The sequence below is a fragment of the Hylobates moloch genome, unplaced genomic scaffold (assembly GCF_009828535.3).
Source record: "Hylobates moloch isolate HMO894 unplaced genomic scaffold, HMol_V3 SCAFFOLD_21, whole genome shotgun sequence".
NCBI lineage: Eukaryota > Metazoa > Chordata > Mammalia > Primates > Hylobatidae > Hylobates > Hylobates moloch.
In genome coordinates this window covers 7,213,142-7,230,512 of record NW_026652296.1, presented here as the reverse complement: position 1 = coordinate 7,230,512, position 17,371 = coordinate 7,213,142, and the positions used below count along the sequence as shown (strand labels likewise).

General features: G+C 48.7%; 1 protein-coding gene across 4 annotated transcripts in view; it reads right to left on the bottom strand.

Annotated features, from left to right (window-relative positions):
* Positions 1–16,859, bottom strand: part of ZNF217 (zinc finger protein 217) — a 41,126-nt gene extending 24,267 nt beyond the window's left edge. Inside the window, exons 1-2 of one of the 4 annotated variants that reach the window (XM_058433036.1) lie at positions 16,805–16,859; positions 4,904–4,976 (exon numbers count right to left, since the gene is read on the bottom strand). The gene's annotated coding sequence lies outside the window, so the exon portion shown is untranslated. Of the gene's footprint in view, positions 1–1,074; positions 1,138–1,432; positions 1,611–4,903; positions 4,977–16,804 lie in introns of those variants that run through there. The other 3 variants (XM_058433037.1, XM_032142523.2, XM_032142522.2) reach the window with 3 other exon arrangements.
* Positions 16,860–17,371: the final 512 nt, after the last annotated feature.

The following is a 17,371-nucleotide window of genomic DNA, read 5'->3' as shown; positions in this document are numbered from 1 at the left end:
CCCCAAATCCAGCCTCCCGGGCCCCCAGCAGCGTCCTCCGCCCCTCCACCATCCCGTCTGGCTCGCAGTCGGGGCCAAATCGAGAGACAAGAGGGCTGTGCATCTGAAACCGAGCGGTTTCACCACTCGGCACCTCCTGGCAGAAACTTCCCTTTAAAAAAAAAAAGAAAAGAAAAAAAAACAGCAGCAGTTTTGGGCTAGCATTTCAATCCTTCCTGCCCTTTAGAGTTCCCAGTTCTGCTTCCAGCTGGCTTTGGGTGTTCCACTAGAATTGAGTTGTAAAGATATTCTTTAAGTGTTTATAGAACATTAAGACTTAAAAAAAATCTTTAAAATTAGAGGAAGAAAAAAAAAGCCACCTTATCGCACACATCCAGGAAATGCAGCCCCGTGCATCCCTGCTCAGGGATGACCAGGCGCCCCGGGACTCCCGGGGACAGATTTTTGGGCACCCGAGGGAGTCACGGGGCGCGCGTCGGCGTCCGCGGCGAGGCCCAGCCCCTCCCGCGGTCCCTTAGACGCGCCCTCCGCCCGGCCCGTGTGGACCGTCCCGGCCATTGTTTACGGGGGATGCCCCTCCGGACGCATTGTTTTGGCCATTTCCAACTTGCCCCGGCCCTTCCCGGGGCATCGCGGGGGACCCCACAGGGACGTCCCCCCTCCGCCCGCGCCCCGAGGGCCGACTGGGCAAATTGGGAGACCGGCCGCGCGGGGCGACCCAACTTTTCGGAACAGCCCCCCACCGCCCACCCCCGCAGACCCCCCGGACCCCCGCTCCCGGCGGAGATTCAGGGGACCCCGCACCCCAAGCCCTTCTGAATCGTGCGGCGTGAGTGTGACGGCCAAGAGCGGATGCAGCCCGGGATCGCCCGCACCTTCCCGCGGGCGGAAGCGCAGGAGCCGGCTGGGGAGGGGGCGCCCTAGAGGAGCGGATAGAAAGCTGAGACGGGGAACTGAGGTCATTCTGGGGGGGACAAGACAACGAGAGCCGGGCGCCTCGGGGGCGGCGCGGGAGCCTCCGCAGGACCGGGCAGGGGCCCCGGCTGGCGCGGGCGGGGGGCGCGCCCCCTTTACCTGCGGCTCCGGCTCCTCGGCCATTTCCTCGCGCGGCGGCGGCCGGGACTGAGCTGACACCACTCGGGCCGGCCGGGTTTGAATGAGGAGGAGCGGGCGCGGAGGGGAGGGGGCGGGGAGGGCGGAGGGAGGGAGGGAGGCGTCGCGGAGTTTCTCTCGGCCTTTTGTGCGGACACCTCCCGGATTCCGCGTCCGCACCCGGCCCCCCAAAAGACGCGGGGAGCCCCGGGCGAGGGATGCAGCCATCCACCGAGGCGCCTAGTGCCTTCGCGCCTCCAAGAATCCCCCCCCAACAAAAAAGGAGCGTCCCCCACCCCCACCCCCGCCCCCGCCCGGAGGATTTAGGGGCCGGGCTCACCTCGGGCGCGGGGCTAAGGTGAGCGGGGCGGGGGTGCGCACGGGGGGCAAAGGCGCGGGCGCCCCCTACTCGTCCGCGCGGGGACAGTGCAGGCGCGGGGGGTCCCTAGAGCCGCCGGGGCGCGGCGCGTCCGGCGCTGGGGGACTGTTGGGTCAGAAAGTGTTGAGGGAGCAGCTGTTGCGCCCTCCCTCGGCCCCGCGGCTCGGAGACGCCCCGCCTCCTGCCTTCACCGGCCGCCCGGCCCGGCCCCGCACCGCCCCGGCCCCGCCCAGCGCCCACGTGACTAGCATAGGCGCGCCCCCGCTCCGCCCACCGCCACAGACTCCGCCTCCGGGACGCGAGCGAGGGGCGAGCGCGCTCACTCCCAGTTCTCGCGCGGCGACTCTCGCGCACGCGCGCGCCGTGCCACCCTCCCCGCGCCCCCCGCCCCGCACCCCTCCTCCCGCCATCCGGCTTAACGTGGCGGGCGCGCGCCGCGGCGGTAGCCGTGACAGGTACGGGGGGGGGGGGGCCCGCGAGGGTGTGCGCAGGCGCAGACCCCGGCCCCGTTCCCGCCGCCCCCTCCTCTGCAAGGTGTGCCCGGGCGAGGGGAGGGGCCCGAACCCCTGGGTCACCCCGAATTACAAACAAAAACCTTAACGCCGTTGCGCGCGGGTTAGAAGGCAGCTTTGCGCGAAAAACACCTCAGATTTTCTTCAAGCGTGAGGAAGGTCGAGAAGATAAACAGTTTTTAAATGAGTATCTTCAGAAAGCTAATTGTTCTGATTTTTTTTTTTTTTCTGGAAGGGCTGGGTTTGCGCTATTCTAACTTGAGATTTCTAAACTTAGCCTAGGTTCCAAGAATCTACTTGGTTTCGATAGAAATCCATTTGGAGGAAACCGGGGACAAAAAAAGTGGGGACAAAAAAAAAAACAAAAAACCGCTACCCTTTCCCCTCCTCCCTACGCACAACTCATGTAAAGCGTTTCCCAACTGTTTTTTTTTCCTTACTGAAAAAAAGGACAAAAAAAGATTCTGATTCCTAAGGCCTGTGATATTTCCCCATTTTAAGTAAGCCTCGAGGAACCATAGACATAACAAGCACATCCACAATTTTTCTACCCCAAAATGCAAACTAATGCAAATGTGAAATGGATCTATGCAAGTCGCTATCAACAAAATAGCCAAATACTTGTTTTTTTACTGGCCTTCGGCATATCCAAACTGAAAAAACTTTAAAACACATCAAGAAAAGCATTTAAAATATCTATTTCCTAAATCAAAAGAACGCACTACAGAAACGATCCGGAGCCGGTGAGCAATGCAATCTTAATAAATAGGAAAAGGAATTGGAGAAGACAGCTCAGCAAAGGGGAAGAATTTGCCAAGTGTCATGTTTTGCTGTCATTTTATATATAACTACTAACCTCACATATGGTCTGGCTAGTCTTTTTTAAAAAGGAAGCGAATCAGTTACTCACAATTAATTAGCAGTGCCAGTAGATTCTTAGGCCAGCACGAAAAAACTAAATTGGGTGAATTTTTTTTCACTCAAGTCCACTGATATTGATCACTTTTAGTATTAGAATTCCTTTTCTGACGAAAGATGAATACCTTCCTTTAAAATACATTTTTTAATCTTCTTGTCACATTCTAAAACACAGTCCAAAAACACTTCATAAACAAGAAACTTCATTTAACTTTATGAAAACAAATGACTATGAGCCTTGCTACACAACAAAGAAACTATGAACAAGTGGAACCAGGTTGAGCCTTAAGTGTAGCCTCATTCTACATGTTAATGGATAACCTTTGAACTCTGAGACCTTGAATGCTGTAAACACAATAGCACTGATAGTTAAAGATTCTAGTGTCAGAATCGAGCAAAAAGAAAAGTCCAAACTTTTCAGGGGGAATCGGGAAACAATCAAATATTTTGACAAATAATCGTTTCAGTAAGAACAAGGAGATTCCTGGCTCTCAGACCTTGTTGCTACTGAATTATTTTCTGAGCAAAAACGGTTGTGCTTGTTTTCCCCGTGCCCTCCAAAGCTACCACTTTGTTCACATTATAGCATCATGATTTGTTACTGTTTCGCCGCCTCCCTCGAAAAAAAAAGAGAGGGCCTTATTATGTTGTAGTTTTTAAAATTGAAAGATGATTATATTCAGTGATCTATCTGCTAAGAGTTTTATTTATATGTGATCCTCCTTATGTTTGAGCAAAGAATTACAAAGAACCTTGTCCTGGAGTCGTGCCAACGAAACTGGGAAATCGTTGCAAAATTCTGCCAGTGACTGACTGCTAGGTTGCAAATACATACTGTGTTTTCAGAAGGACATAGAGGGATCTGAATTCGCCCGGGAGGGCTTCCCTGAGACACATTCTTCCCTTAGAATGTGAGACTCATACTTCCCATTTATTTGGAAAGCATGTATAGTTCAAACAATTAAAATATGGAAATTCCAAAAGTAACAGGAGAACACTGGAAACATTTGGTTTTGTAATAAAAGCTAGGAACTCATATTGCACGAAGTGAAAATTGAAAATCGAACGTTGGTCTTCCTACACTTAGCTCCACCCACAAGAAATCCAGCTTCGCCATCACTCCCTGCCTAGGCCATCTCTAAAGGAGTCAGGTGCTACTAGATGCCAGCAACAAAAACAAAGAATGGAACCAAAAGAAAAGCTCTGCACATGGTACTTGGAGAAGGGGCAGAAAAGCCCCACTTCACCTTGTTTCAATGCAGCAAACATCAGCTACACCTCATTTTTCACAATTATCCAAACAGGCCCTTCTTAAGACATATTTCCTAGTATGCGCTTATAAAATCACACCATTATCTCTAATTTAATCCTAGTGATATAAGGCCTCTTCGTTTAGCCAACATCTGATTTTCTATCCAGATCCTGCCAGTCACAGCATGCTCAGATCTAGTAACATAACAAAAAAAAAAAAAAAAAAAAGAAAAAAACAAAACTTCTGATTTGCTGTATTTAACACTTACTGGAATCCTCTTTTGAGACTCACCCTTAATTAGAAGAACAGAGTGAGGTATGATCTTCTTATTTCACAAGACTTTATTTTACTGTGGAACTATTATAGAAAAACTATTTGGAAACTGTGTGTAAATCCCTGGAGCTGAAACAGAGCCAACATAGATACGGGACGTAAAAGAATTCAGTGTTCAGAGCAGGAAAACCTGAAAAACTGCAGTGAGGAGTTAGCAGGAAAAGAACATGAAAAAGTTAGGCAAACCTGCCAGCATCTGCAAACTACAAAGGACATTTGAGAAGGAAACAGGGACAGCCCTTTGAACAAGACTAAATGCACTAAGGTAAGTAGGAATAACAAATAGCTCAAAGGAGCACCACATTGCTCTTTTCTATTAAGTTTCTTGATCCCATGCAAGTCACTCCTCTGTAAAGTATCACAATAATATACAATAAAAAAATAGATATAGATATATAGATATATAGCAGAACTTACCTTTCAGAAGAGAAGGCAGGGTCTGGAACCTGATAACTCCGTAGGACTTCAGTCTACCTGGCTCCGAACAATACTGGAAGAGATGTGATTGCTGGTTTTTATAAGCACAGCAAAAAGGGAGGGGTCAAGAATAAAGCTTAATTTAAATAAAGGTTTCAGTACCTTCCCAACTTGATTGGATTAGTCAATCTTGATAAGGTTGACAGCATTTTTTAACTGGATTTGTCCTATTTGATGAGTGCCCTCCCCCACTGCAAGCACAACTCATGACTCCTCTAATATTCTGCATAGTTTTCTGAAATTACCTTCACTCAAAATGTTAATTTAAACTTCCTTAAAAATTGCACACAAAACACAACACTGGGAACACCTCTTTAAAGTTTTCTGCCTTCATTAGATATTCCAAACAGGAAGCTTTGGAATGAGGGACGGAGGGGAAGAAGAAGGTAACTAACATTAATTGAAATTCAATCATCATTATAATCTCAGGCCAAAATCTTAAAATCTAATCAGGATATTTCATCTCCATCTACTCCACCCTACACAGACCTTGCAAACCTTCATATGTCTCAATTGTGTCCATTTATCTTTATCTCTAACAAAAGCCTACACCAGGTACCACTGGCAGGTGCCATGCACGTGAACGTGGAGTCTGCTGTTGGAAATGTGTTGGGAAGGGAGAGTTCCCAGTGAGAATTATGTACATTTAGGAGCTTTCCAAATACTGATGGCATGTTGAGCCATCAGACTGGATAAAATCGCCCGAAAGAGGTGCTAGTATTGGGCCCTTGGGTGGTTCAGCACCTGAAGTCAAGGAGAAGAGAAAGAGATCAAAGGGGACTGAGAGGGAGCAGGTAGTGAGGTCTGAGGGACCTCAGGAGAGCATGGGGACCCAAATGCAAGGGAAGGAAGGGTGTCAGCTCCATCACATGTTCTCCTCCAGACAGAGACAGTACTGTATATGCAGGTTTCTCCAAACTTCTTCCTTTCTAGGTTTCCCTTAATGCTTTCTCTACCTATAATCCAAGACTTTTACCCAAAAAGACCCAAGTCTTTTACCATGGATATCAGGTAAGTTCACCACCCCTTAATGGCTTCCTATTGCCTTGAGGGAAAAAAAAAACTCCATAGCTTGCCCCACCAGCTCTGCAGATCTGGTCCCTGCCTAACTCCAGCCTCAAGTCCTGGCAAGCCCTTCACTGAGGCATCTAAACTCCAGCCTTCTCTCTGACCTAGAGCCTTCAGCCCTGGGGTTCCCCTCGCCTAGCACCCCCTTTCTCATTCTCTTCAAGAACTTGGCTTCTGTTCTTTCTGAGAGTGGTTTAAAACCCCTAGTTCCCTGGGAGGGGGAGGAGAAGGGGAGGCTCTGACATAGTGTCCTGGTTATGAACATCTTCTCTCCAATAACTTGGGCTCAGATACTCAGACTCTACCTCTGGAGAGCTGCATAACCCTAGAATATTATTTAATCTCTCTCGGGTTTCAGTTTCTTTATCTATAAAAGGGGAATGGTGAAGATGATGAAGAAGACAATTATAATAATTGTTTGTGTTACTTATATAAGTAATAGTCACATTTCTTCAAGACTCTGGAGATTGAAATGACACACACTACAAAGCTTGTGAGCCTAGAGTTTTGGGGGCCCTGGCACTGTTCTAGGCATGGGAGACAGAACAGTAAACAAAACAAATGAAATCCTTGTCCCGTTGGGGCTTATCTTCTTGAGGGAAGCAGACAACACACCGGTAGTTATATTTGCAACCTGCTGGGACTGGGTCATAGGAGAGGGGAAAAGCCTGCTGTTTTAGATTGAGGCTCCCTGAGGAGCAGAGACCTCCCAGGAAGTCAGGTGGCAAATCATACCAGGATGGGGAGGAGTGTTCCATTCCATTCATTCAGAGGGAACAGAAGGTGAGAAGGACCAAAGATGAAGACAGCCAAGCTTGGAGAAAGAACTGGAAGGCAGCCAGTGTGTCTGGGGGCCATGGAATGAAGACAGGGGAGGGACAGAGGAGCAAGAAATCAAGGCAGGCCTGTGTGAAGACCGGGGATTTGACTCTCCTTGCAGCAGGATATCAGTGATCGGTTCTCTGTTCCCTAGTATTTGCCACATCTGCAACACTTGATAGAGCTCTTTCCTGCCTTGCAGTTGGGTCTCCCTGCTCTCCTGATCTCCGTCAGTCCTCGCTGGCTGCTCCCTGCCAGTCCCCTTGGCTCCTTCTTCACACTCTTTTCCTTGACTTCCAGGTGCTGACATGCCCAGGGCCCAATGCTAGCAACACTTTCTTATTCATGTGATTTCCTCCAGTGCGAGGGTTCAACCTGCCATCGATATTTGGAAAGCTCCTAATGTCCATATTTCCCACCTGGAACTCTCCCCTCAGCTCCCAAAACACATTTCCAACTGCTGATTTCGTCTCTACATGCAAGGTCCATGTGTTTACAGGGCAGAAATGTGTAGCCCGTCCCATTCTAAGCGGCCACAATTGACCTTTTCAAAAGTCGTTGTCTGGTTATGTCATGACCCTCATGCATCTTAGAATAAAAACAAAGTTCCCGGCTGAGCGAGATGGCTTGCGAGATGGCTCACGTCTGTAATTCATAATTCCAGCACTTTGGGAGTGACAGTTGGGAGGACTGCTTGAGTCAGGTGTTTGAGACCAGCCCGGGCAACATAGTGAGACCCCATGTCTACAAAAAAATAAAAAATTAGCCGTTGTGTGCCTATACTCCCAGCTACTCAGGAGGATGAGGTGGGAGGATCACTTGAGCCAGGGAGGCTGAGGCTGCAAGAAACCGAGATTATGCCACTGTACTCAGCCTGGGCAACAGAGTAAGATCCTGTCTCAGAAAACAACAATGAAACAAAAAACAACAACAACAAAACAAAACAAAAAAGTCCTGAGAACATGGCTGTCAAGATCTGGTGGGCCATGCTAAGACTCTGGGATTTATTCCAAGAGCACTGGGAAGCCACCAAAGGAAATGGAAATAAAACCAAACGATCCATTGAACGTCAAGTGTTTCTTTCCCAAGAGATATTAATATCTCCCAAAAGACCCCATCCTGGTTTAACAAAGAGGACATGACAAACTGTAAGAAGTTGGAGTCCTGCCCGGTGTAGTGGCTCACGCCTGTAATCCCAGCACTTTGGGAGGCCGAGGTGGGTGGATCACAAGGTCAGCAGTTCGAGACCAGCCTGACCAACATGATGAAACCCTGTCTCTACTAAAAATACAAAGGGAAGCGGAGGTTGCAGTGAGCTGAGATCGCGCCACTGCACTCCAGCCTGGGCGTCAGAGTGACACCCTGTCTCAAAAAAAAGAAGAGAAAAGAGAAAACTAAGGCTCAGGATTATTAAATAACCTGCCTGAGGTCACACAGCTAACAATTTGTTTCCCTACTTTCCCGACTACAATGAAGCCAATGCACCCGCTGAACCCAAGGTCAGACTCCCCCTTTATCACCAACCTAAATTTCCTCAACTCTAAAAATTGACACTGATGCATATTTCTTGACCCCCTATTTCCAGGATGTTTACCAGTCGGTCATGTGTGGCTCTGGGGCAAGGTTGAAACGTCCGCAACCACTGTCCTCCCCTCCCCACATTCTGGAACAGCAATACAGTGTTTCACTTGATTGCCTGAGGGCTAGTTTCCTCCCACCTGTGTCACTCCCTTGAGTTCTTGGTATACCTGTATTCAGGACCCTCTTCTTCACCAGACTGTAAATCTTTTTTGTTGTTGTTTTTGAGATGGAGTTGCACTCTTATTGCCCAGGCTGGAGTGCAATGGCACAACCTCGGCTCACTGCAGCCTCCACCTCCCGGGTTCAAGCAATTATCCTGCCTCAGCCTCCTGAGTAGCTGGAATTACAGGCGCCCGCCAACATGCCCGGCTAATTTTTTGTATTTTTAGTAGAAACAGGGTTTCACCATGTTGGCCAGGCTGGTCTCGAACTCCTAACCTCAGGTGATCCGCCCGCCTTGGCCTCCCAAAATGCTGGGATTATAGGCGTGAGCCACCACGCCCAGCTGAAATCTCTTTTGAAAGGGAAACCGGGCACGGTGGCTCACGCCTATAATCCCAGCACTTTCGGAGGCCAAGGCGGAAGGATCACAAGGTCAGGAGTTCGAGACCATCCTGGCTAACACAGTGAAACCTTGTCTCTACTAAAAATACAAAAAAAAATAGCCGGGCTTAGTGGCGGGCGCCTGTAGTCCCAGGTACTCGGGAGGGTTGAGGCAGGAGAAGGGCATGAACCAGGGAGCGGAGGTTGCAGTGAGCCTGGGGGACAGAGCAAGACTCCGCCTCAATAAAAAAAAAAAAAAAATTAGCAGGGCATGGTGGCTGGCACCCATGGTCCCAGCTACTCAGGAGGCTGAGGTGGAAGGATCTCTTGATCCCGGGGAGGTCAAGGCTGCAGTGAGCCAAGATGGCATCACCGTACTCCAGCCTGGGCCACAGACCCTGTCTCAAAAAAAAAAAGAAAGTGGGGAAGAAAATGTAATACAAATTAATATACCAACAGCAATTAGTGAGTACTTTTTCCATGGAGCTGGGAGAGAGAATAAATGTTTGTAAAATTAAAATGTTCTACGCTAGAAATCAACTTTCCTTCTATGCCTTCTTTACTACACCCCTTATAGCTAGTTAGTAAATCTCATAAATCCTATCCTTCTAATCTCTCTGAAATGTACCTTTTCTATTCTCACCACCCATGTTTCTTTGTTTCCTTCTGGCCTGTGTAATAATCTCATAATCGCATCTCCTGTACCTGCCTTCTTTCTAGTCCAGAATACTTTTTCCTAAATTCCACTAATAACCATCCTGCTACTGCTTTATGTGAAATTCTCCAAAAAAATATTTTACTTTTCCAAAATAAGTCAAGCTCCCTCTCTTAGGATGCAAAACCACACCATGGTCCCAGCCAATCTTTCAGCCTGATTGACTCAGTATATATTTATTGACCTCTCCTTTCTCCCAAGCACTTGGCTGGATAGTAATTAAAGAGTGAGGCACAAAACAAATTGGATTCCTTCCCTCATGGAGCTTATATTGTAACAGGAAACATAGACATTAAATAAATTAAAACACAAAAAAATAGACAAGCATATAATTACAGTACCTATCCTAGAGAAATATCACTCATGCAGAAAGCATACACAAGGATGCAGCACTGTTTCCAATAGTGAAAAGCTAGAAACAACCTACATGTTCACCAAAAGAAAATGGCCACATAAACTATACCATATCCAAATTATCCAAACTTTAGAATATAGACAATAGGCCAGGCGCGGTGGCTCACACCTGTAATCCCAGCACTTTGGGAAGCCGAGGCGCGCGGATCACGAGGTCAGGAGTTCAAGACCAGCCTGGCCAACATGGTGAAACCCCGTCTCCTCTAAAAATACAAAAAAAAGCCGGGCGCGGTGGCTCACGCTTGTAATCCCAGCACTTTGGGAGGCCGAGGCGGGCAGATCACGAGGTCAGGAGATCGAGACCACAGTGAAACCCCGTCTCTACTAAAAATACAAAAAATTAGCCGGGCGTGGTGGCAGGCACCTGTAGTCCCAGCTACTCGGAGAGGCTGAGGCAGGAGAATGGCGTGAACCCGGGAGGCGGAGCTTGCAGTGAGCTGAGATTGCACCACTGCACTCCAGCCTGGGAGACAGAGCAAGACTCCGTCTCAAAAAAAAAAAAAAATCAGCTGGGCACGGTGGCAGGCGCCTGTAATCCCAGCTACTGAGGAGACTGAAGCAGGAGAATCGCTTGAACCCGGGAGGCAGAGGTTGCAGTGAGCCAAGATCGCGCCACTGCACTCTAGCCTGGGTGACAGAGCAAGACTCCATCTCAGAAAAAAAAAAAAAAAAGAATATAGACAACAGGCCGGGTGCAGTGGCTCATGCCTGTAATCCCAGCACTTTGGGAGGCAGAGGTGGGCTGATCACCTGAGGTCAGGCGTTCAAGACCAGCCTGGCCAACATGGCGAAACCCTGTCTCTACTAAAAATACAAAAATTAGCCGGGCGTAGTGGTGGGCACCTGTAATCCCAGCTACTTGGGAGGCTGAGGCAGGAGAATCACTTGAACCCGGGAGGCGGAGGTTGCAGTGAGCCAAGATCACACCACTGGGCAACAGAGTGAGACTCCCTCTCAAAAAAAATACACACTGTGAATAAAATGTTTACTAGTTCCATATCCTGCTTTTGGATAAACATTTGATAAACCATTCTATACTTACTCCTCTCTTTGCTCTATTCTGACTGCCTGCACCCCTCCCCTGCCACCCAATCCCCCAACATATATGCCATATATATAAACATCAACCTGTAACCACCCTAATCAGCCCCAAGGTCACTCGAAATGCCACCTCCTTCAGTTACTCTCTCCTTTGTTCAATGCCTCCTTTATGACACTGTCTGCATTACGCCTAGCCCTGGGTATGTTATTTCTCTTACAACCTGAATAGGGGGGAGGCTCTTCCAAGGGAAGACCAGTTTCCTCCATGTTGTGGAACGGTCAACACACAGTAGGTGCTCCAATATTTAGCTGTTCCGATATTTAGCTGTTCTGTGCTCCTTGGATTTGGTTTTTTTTTTTTTTTTTTTTGAGACAAAGTCTCATTCTGTCGCCCAGGCTGGAGTGCAGTGGCGCGATCTCAGCTCACTGCAACCTCTGGGGTTCAAGCGATTCTCCTGCCTGAACCTCCTGAGTAGCTGGGATTACAGGCATGCACCACCACACCTGGCTGATTTTTGAATTTTTAGTAGAGACGGGTTTCACTATGTTGGTCTCCAACTCCTGACCTCAAGTTCTGCCCGCCTTGGCCTCCCAAAGTGCTGAGATTGATTACAGGTGTGAGCCACTGCTCCTGGCCTCCCTCCTGGATTCTTTTTTTTTTTTTTTTTTTTTTTTTTTTTTAAGGTGTTTCGCTCTTGTTGCCCAGGCTGGAGTGCAATGGCGCAATCTCGGCTCACTGCAACGTCTGCCTCCCCAGTTCAAGCAATTCTCCTGCCTCAGCCTCCCTAGTAGCTAGGATTACAGGCGCCTGCCACCACACCCAGCTGATTTTTTGTATTTTTAGTAGAGACAGGGTTTCACTATGTTGGCCAGGCTGGGCTCGAACTCCTAACCTCAGGCGATCCACCCACCTCAGCCTCCCGAAGTGCTAGGATTACAGGCATGACACACCTCGCCCGGCTCCTGGATTCTTTAATACACTCGTTTTTTCACTCTCTCCTGTGACACGTACATATTAAGCACCCACTATGTACCAGGCATCGTTCTAGGTGCTGGAGATGCCGCAGGGAACCAAACAGATCAAAATACCTATCCTCATGGAGTTAACATTTGATATTATAGTGTGTTAGATATTATAATAGTACGATGGAGAGAAAGACAAGGGGCAAAGGGGCTACAGAGTGGAAGGGTGGTGAGGGAAATGTTAAATAGATTGGCCCTGAAAGGCTTCATCATAGACACATCTAAATAAAGATCTGAAGGGAGTGACAGTGGGAGCCACAAGGAGTTCTAGGGGAAGAGCATTCCAGGTTCCGGGACAGGCAAGCGAAGTCCTTGAAGCAAAGTGCACCCAGTGTTTCAAAGAACAGCAAGGAGGCCAGCATGGCATTGTGGTTGGTGTGGAGAGAAGCCAGGAAATTAGGATGGGGATGGTGCATCTTGATTGCACGGATCTTTCTGGCCATGGTAAAGATTTTGGATTTCATTCTGAATGGGCCTGAGAGCTCTGAATAATCTGAGCAAAATGACCTGGCTTGGTTAGTAAGTGGCGTATTAAACGGGTTGACAAAATCAAGAACGCTCCTAAAATAGTAACACAGGGTCTCCTTTGCTGAAATCACTCAGATATTTAAATGTATCTCTATTTCAGGTTACTTCTACAACCATAACAGTAATAATAATAATAGTAAGAAGAGGGCTGAGCACAGTGGCTGGCTCATGCTTGTAATCCCAGCACCTTGGGAGGCCAAGGCTGGCAGATTGCTTGAGTCCAGGAGTTCGAGACCAGCCTGGACAACATGGCGAAACCCTGTCTCTACAAAATACAAAAATTATTACAAAATTAGCCAGGAGTGGTGGCAGGCGCCTGTAATCCCAGCTACTCAAGAGTCTGAGGCAGGAGATCACTTGGACCCAGGAGGCGGAGGTTGCAGTGAGCCAAGATCATGCCATTGCACTCCAGCCTGGGCAAAAAGAGTGAAACTGTCTTAATAAAATAAAATAAAATAAAATAAAAATTTGCCGGGCTTGGTGGCACGTGCCTATAATCCCAGCTACTCAGGAGGCTGAGACGGGAAAATAATTTGAGCCCAAGAGGTCGAGGCTGCAGTGAGCAGTGTTCGTGCCACTGCACTCCAGCCTGGCCGACAGTCTCAAAAAATAAAATAAATAAATAAAATAAGAGGAACAGGGAGGAGAAGAAGAGGGGTAAGAAGGGGAAAAACAGGCCGGGTGCGGTGGCTCACGCTTGTAATCCCAGCACTTTGGGAGGCTGAGGCGGGCGGATCACAAGGTCAGGAGATGGAGACCACGGTGAAACCCCGTCTCTACTCAAAATACAAAAAATGAGCCGGGCGTGGTGGCGGGCGCCTGTAGTCTCAGCTACTCGGAGAGGCTGAGGCAGGAGAATGGCTTGAACCCGGGAGGCGGAGCTTGCAGTGAGCCGAGATTGCACCACTGCATTCCAGCCTGGGCGACAGAGCGAGACTCCGTCTCAAAAAAAAAAAAGAAAAAAAGAAGGGGAAAAACAGGCCAGTCTCTGCGGGAGGCCAGCACTTTGGGAGGCAGAGGCAGGAGGATCACGTAAGGTCAGGAACTCCAGACTAGCCTGGCCAACATGGTGAAACCCTGTCTCTACTAAAAATACAAAAATTAGCCAGGCATGGTGGTACATGTCTATAATCACAGCTACTTGGGAGACTGAGGCAGGAGAATCGCTTGAACCCCGGAGGCAGAAGTTGCAGTAAGCAGAGATGGAGCCACTGCACTCCAGCCTGGGCAAAAGAGACTCTGCCTCAAAATAATAATAATAATAATAAAAGGGGAAAAACAAAATGATTTACTGCACCCCTGCTATGTGCCACTCTCAGCTCCAAAGCCGATTTACATTATGGTGTTACTTAGTTCTCCTGATAACCTTCATGCTTAAATCCGTTTGCAGATGAGGAAACTGGGGCCTGGGGTTAACTTTCTGACTTCTCTTACTTGAAGATCTACAACTAGAACAATGCCAAAAGCCATGCTGACTCATACCATTCTTTTCTGTCCTAAGTGGTTGACCTTGGCCTTAGGAAAACTGAGTAGTAATAACGATCACTGATTGGGCATTGACTCTGGGGCAAGCAAACCATACTCCATTTTGAGATCCCCTGGCAGAGTTGGAATCCAAGTCTCCCAGAGTAGAAAGTGGCACCTAGGAGCGGTGACCCCCGCAGCAGGTCAGGGCTGAGATCTTGAAAATGGCTTTCTGGGTTCAAACCAAAACTTGATTGCCCAGCTGTGCTGCTTTGGGGCTTCCTTTGAACTCTCTTTGACTCCATTTTCCCCATTTTACAGATGGGGATAATAGAAATCCCTAACGGCCAGGCACAGTGGCTCCCGTTTGTAATCCCAGCACTTTGGGAGGCCGAGGTGGGCAGGTCGCTTGAGCTCAGGAGTTAAAGACCAATCTGGGCAGCATAGCAAGACCCCTCTTCGCCATCTCTACAAAAATTACAAAAATTAGTCAGGCGGCCGGGCGCGGTGGCTCACGCTTGTAATCCCAGCACTTTGGGAGGCCGAGGCGGGCGGATCACGAGGTCGGGAGATCGAGACCACGGTGAAACCCCGTCTCTATTAAGAATACAAAGTTAGCCGGGCGTGGTGGCGGGCGCCTGTAGTCCCAGCTACTCGGAGAGGCTGAGGCAGGAGAATGGCGTGAACCCGGGAGGCGGAGCTTGCAGTGAGCCGAGATTGCGCCACTGCACTCCAACCCGGGCGACAGAGCGAGACTCCGTCTCAAAAAATTAAAAAAAAAAAAAAAAAAAAAAAAAAAAAATTAGTCAGGCATGGTGGCTGAAGCCTGTAATCCTAGCACTTTGGGAGGCCGAGGCAGGAGGATGGCTTGAGTCCAGGAGTGCAAGACCAGCCCTGGCAACATAGTGAGACCTCTATCTCAATTTATTTAAAAAAAAAAAAAAGACTAAAAATTAATAGGCTGGGCGCGGTGGCTCATGCCTGTAATCCCAGCACTTTGGGAGGCTGAGGCGGGCGGATCACGAGGTCAGGAGATTGAGACCATCGTGGCTAATACAGTGAAACCTGCCTCTACTAAAAATACAAAAAGTTAGCCGGGTGCGGTGGCACGCACCTGTAGTCCCAGGTACTCAGGAGGCTGAGACAGGAGAATTGCTTGAACCCGGGAGGCGGAGGTTGCAGTAAACTGAGATTGCGCCACTGAACTCCAGTCTGGGCAACAGAGCGAGACTCTGTCTCAAAAATATATATATATACACGTATTTTATATATATATATACACACACACACACACACACACACACACACGTCAGGCATGGTGGCTCACGCCAGTAATCCCAGCACTTTGGGATACCAAGGTGGGCGGATCACTTGAGGTCAGGAGTTCGAGACCAGCCTGGCCAACATGGTGAAACCCTGTCTCTACTAAAAATACAAAAATTCTTTTTTTTGTATTTGAGACTCCATGTCAAAAAATAAAATAAAATTTAAAAACAGACGGCTGCGGTGGCTCATGCCTGTAATCCCAGCACTTTGAGAGGCCGAGGCAGACAGGGAAGATCACCTGAGGTCAGGAGAAACCCTGTTTCTACTAAAAATACAAAAAATTAGCCAGGCGATGCGGCGTGTGCCTGTAATCCCAGCTATTTGGGAGGCTGAGGTAGGAGAATCGCTTGAACCCGGAAGTGGAAGCTGCAGTGAGCCGAGATGGCGCCACTGCACTCCAGCCTGGGCGACAGAGCAAGACTCCGTCCGTCTCAATAAATAATCAATATTAATTAAAAGATAAAAATAAAATTTTAAAAATAGTACTCGCTGACAAGTCAATTTGGGAGGAATAAGCAAGACCTCACTCGTGGTAACGGGCGCGGGGTGGGTGAAGTCGGGGGGTGGCACACAGAGCTCAATTAAGTCACGCCATTATGATCACGACCTCCGCCCGCGGCCGCAGAACCTGCCCGCTCTGCCCACCAGGGCGGACACCCGCAGACGCGTCCTTCACCCGCGCAGGGACCTGCTAGGGGCGCTTATACCTGAGGGTGTTCAGAGCAGGAAAGGAAGAGATCAAATCTGAACCCGGATCCGTCTCCTACAGAACCTGAGTCGCTCAATCATCAGCTAGATCGCCCAGTGTACACAAAGCAAGTGGAATTCTTTGAAGAGTATACCTTGAGCTGGGCAATCCTCATAGAAGGTGGGAGACGACCTGCCCTTCAGTGCTCCTAGGGCATCTTCTCCAAAGTGGAGGTCGAGCCAGGCCCGGGAGGAAAGAGAGGGCAACTGCGGACGACCCCACCGCAGAGGAGGTGAAACCGACGAGCTCCAGGTAGGTGTGTCCTCCCCAACCACACCCTCCCACAGGGCCCTGAGACCGGGGAAGACCCGAGACGAGATTAAGGTCAGAGCCACACCCCTGACCGGCGTACACGACAAACCGAAGCCACGCGTCTACACTGGCGCTCCGAACTGAGTTGGCCCAAAGCTTCTTCACCGCTTCCAGCAGAGGGCTTAAAGCGGTCCCCCAGCACTCACACAACGGGTTTTCTCAGAACCCAGTCTCCAGAGACCACCTGGATTCAAATCCTGCCGCCGCCCTCAGTCGCTGGGACACCCGGGCCTTGGCCTCACCTTCTTCCCAGCCTCACCTGCAGAATGGGAGGGTCCCGAGGGTTAAATGCCCTCATCACCATGAAGCCTTAAAACGGTGCCTGGCACGTGGCGATCACGCAATAAACGTCCTCCAAAATGACGTTAGCCAGGATTCTCCCCGGAAGGCTGCCTGTTCTCATACAGCCCTTCAATGAGGGCTAATCCCTTTGGCTCCTTTAACAACTTTTTTTTTAATGTGGTTAGCACATTTTGTTGAGTTTTTTTTGTTGTTGTTTTGTTTTTTACAAAGACCAAGTCAGCATGTCCTCTTAAAAATATCTTAAGAGATTATGTTTTGTTCCTACTTGCTTTGAGGAATGACTTCGTCCTGGTTGAGTGGGGTGAAAACAGTGAAAAGCGAACAAGGATAATAACATCTTTCCTGTACTGTTTCTTAAAAAAGAAGGGGAGGGAGGAATTAAAAATTCAGAGGCTGGATTTTAAAGATTGCCATGCTAAGTATTTTCTTATCAACTTACTTCTCTTTTTTTTTTTGTCTTCATGTAAACATAACAGTAGTGAGTTTTTCCTTTCTTCTTGATTCAAAAAAAAAAAAAAAAAAC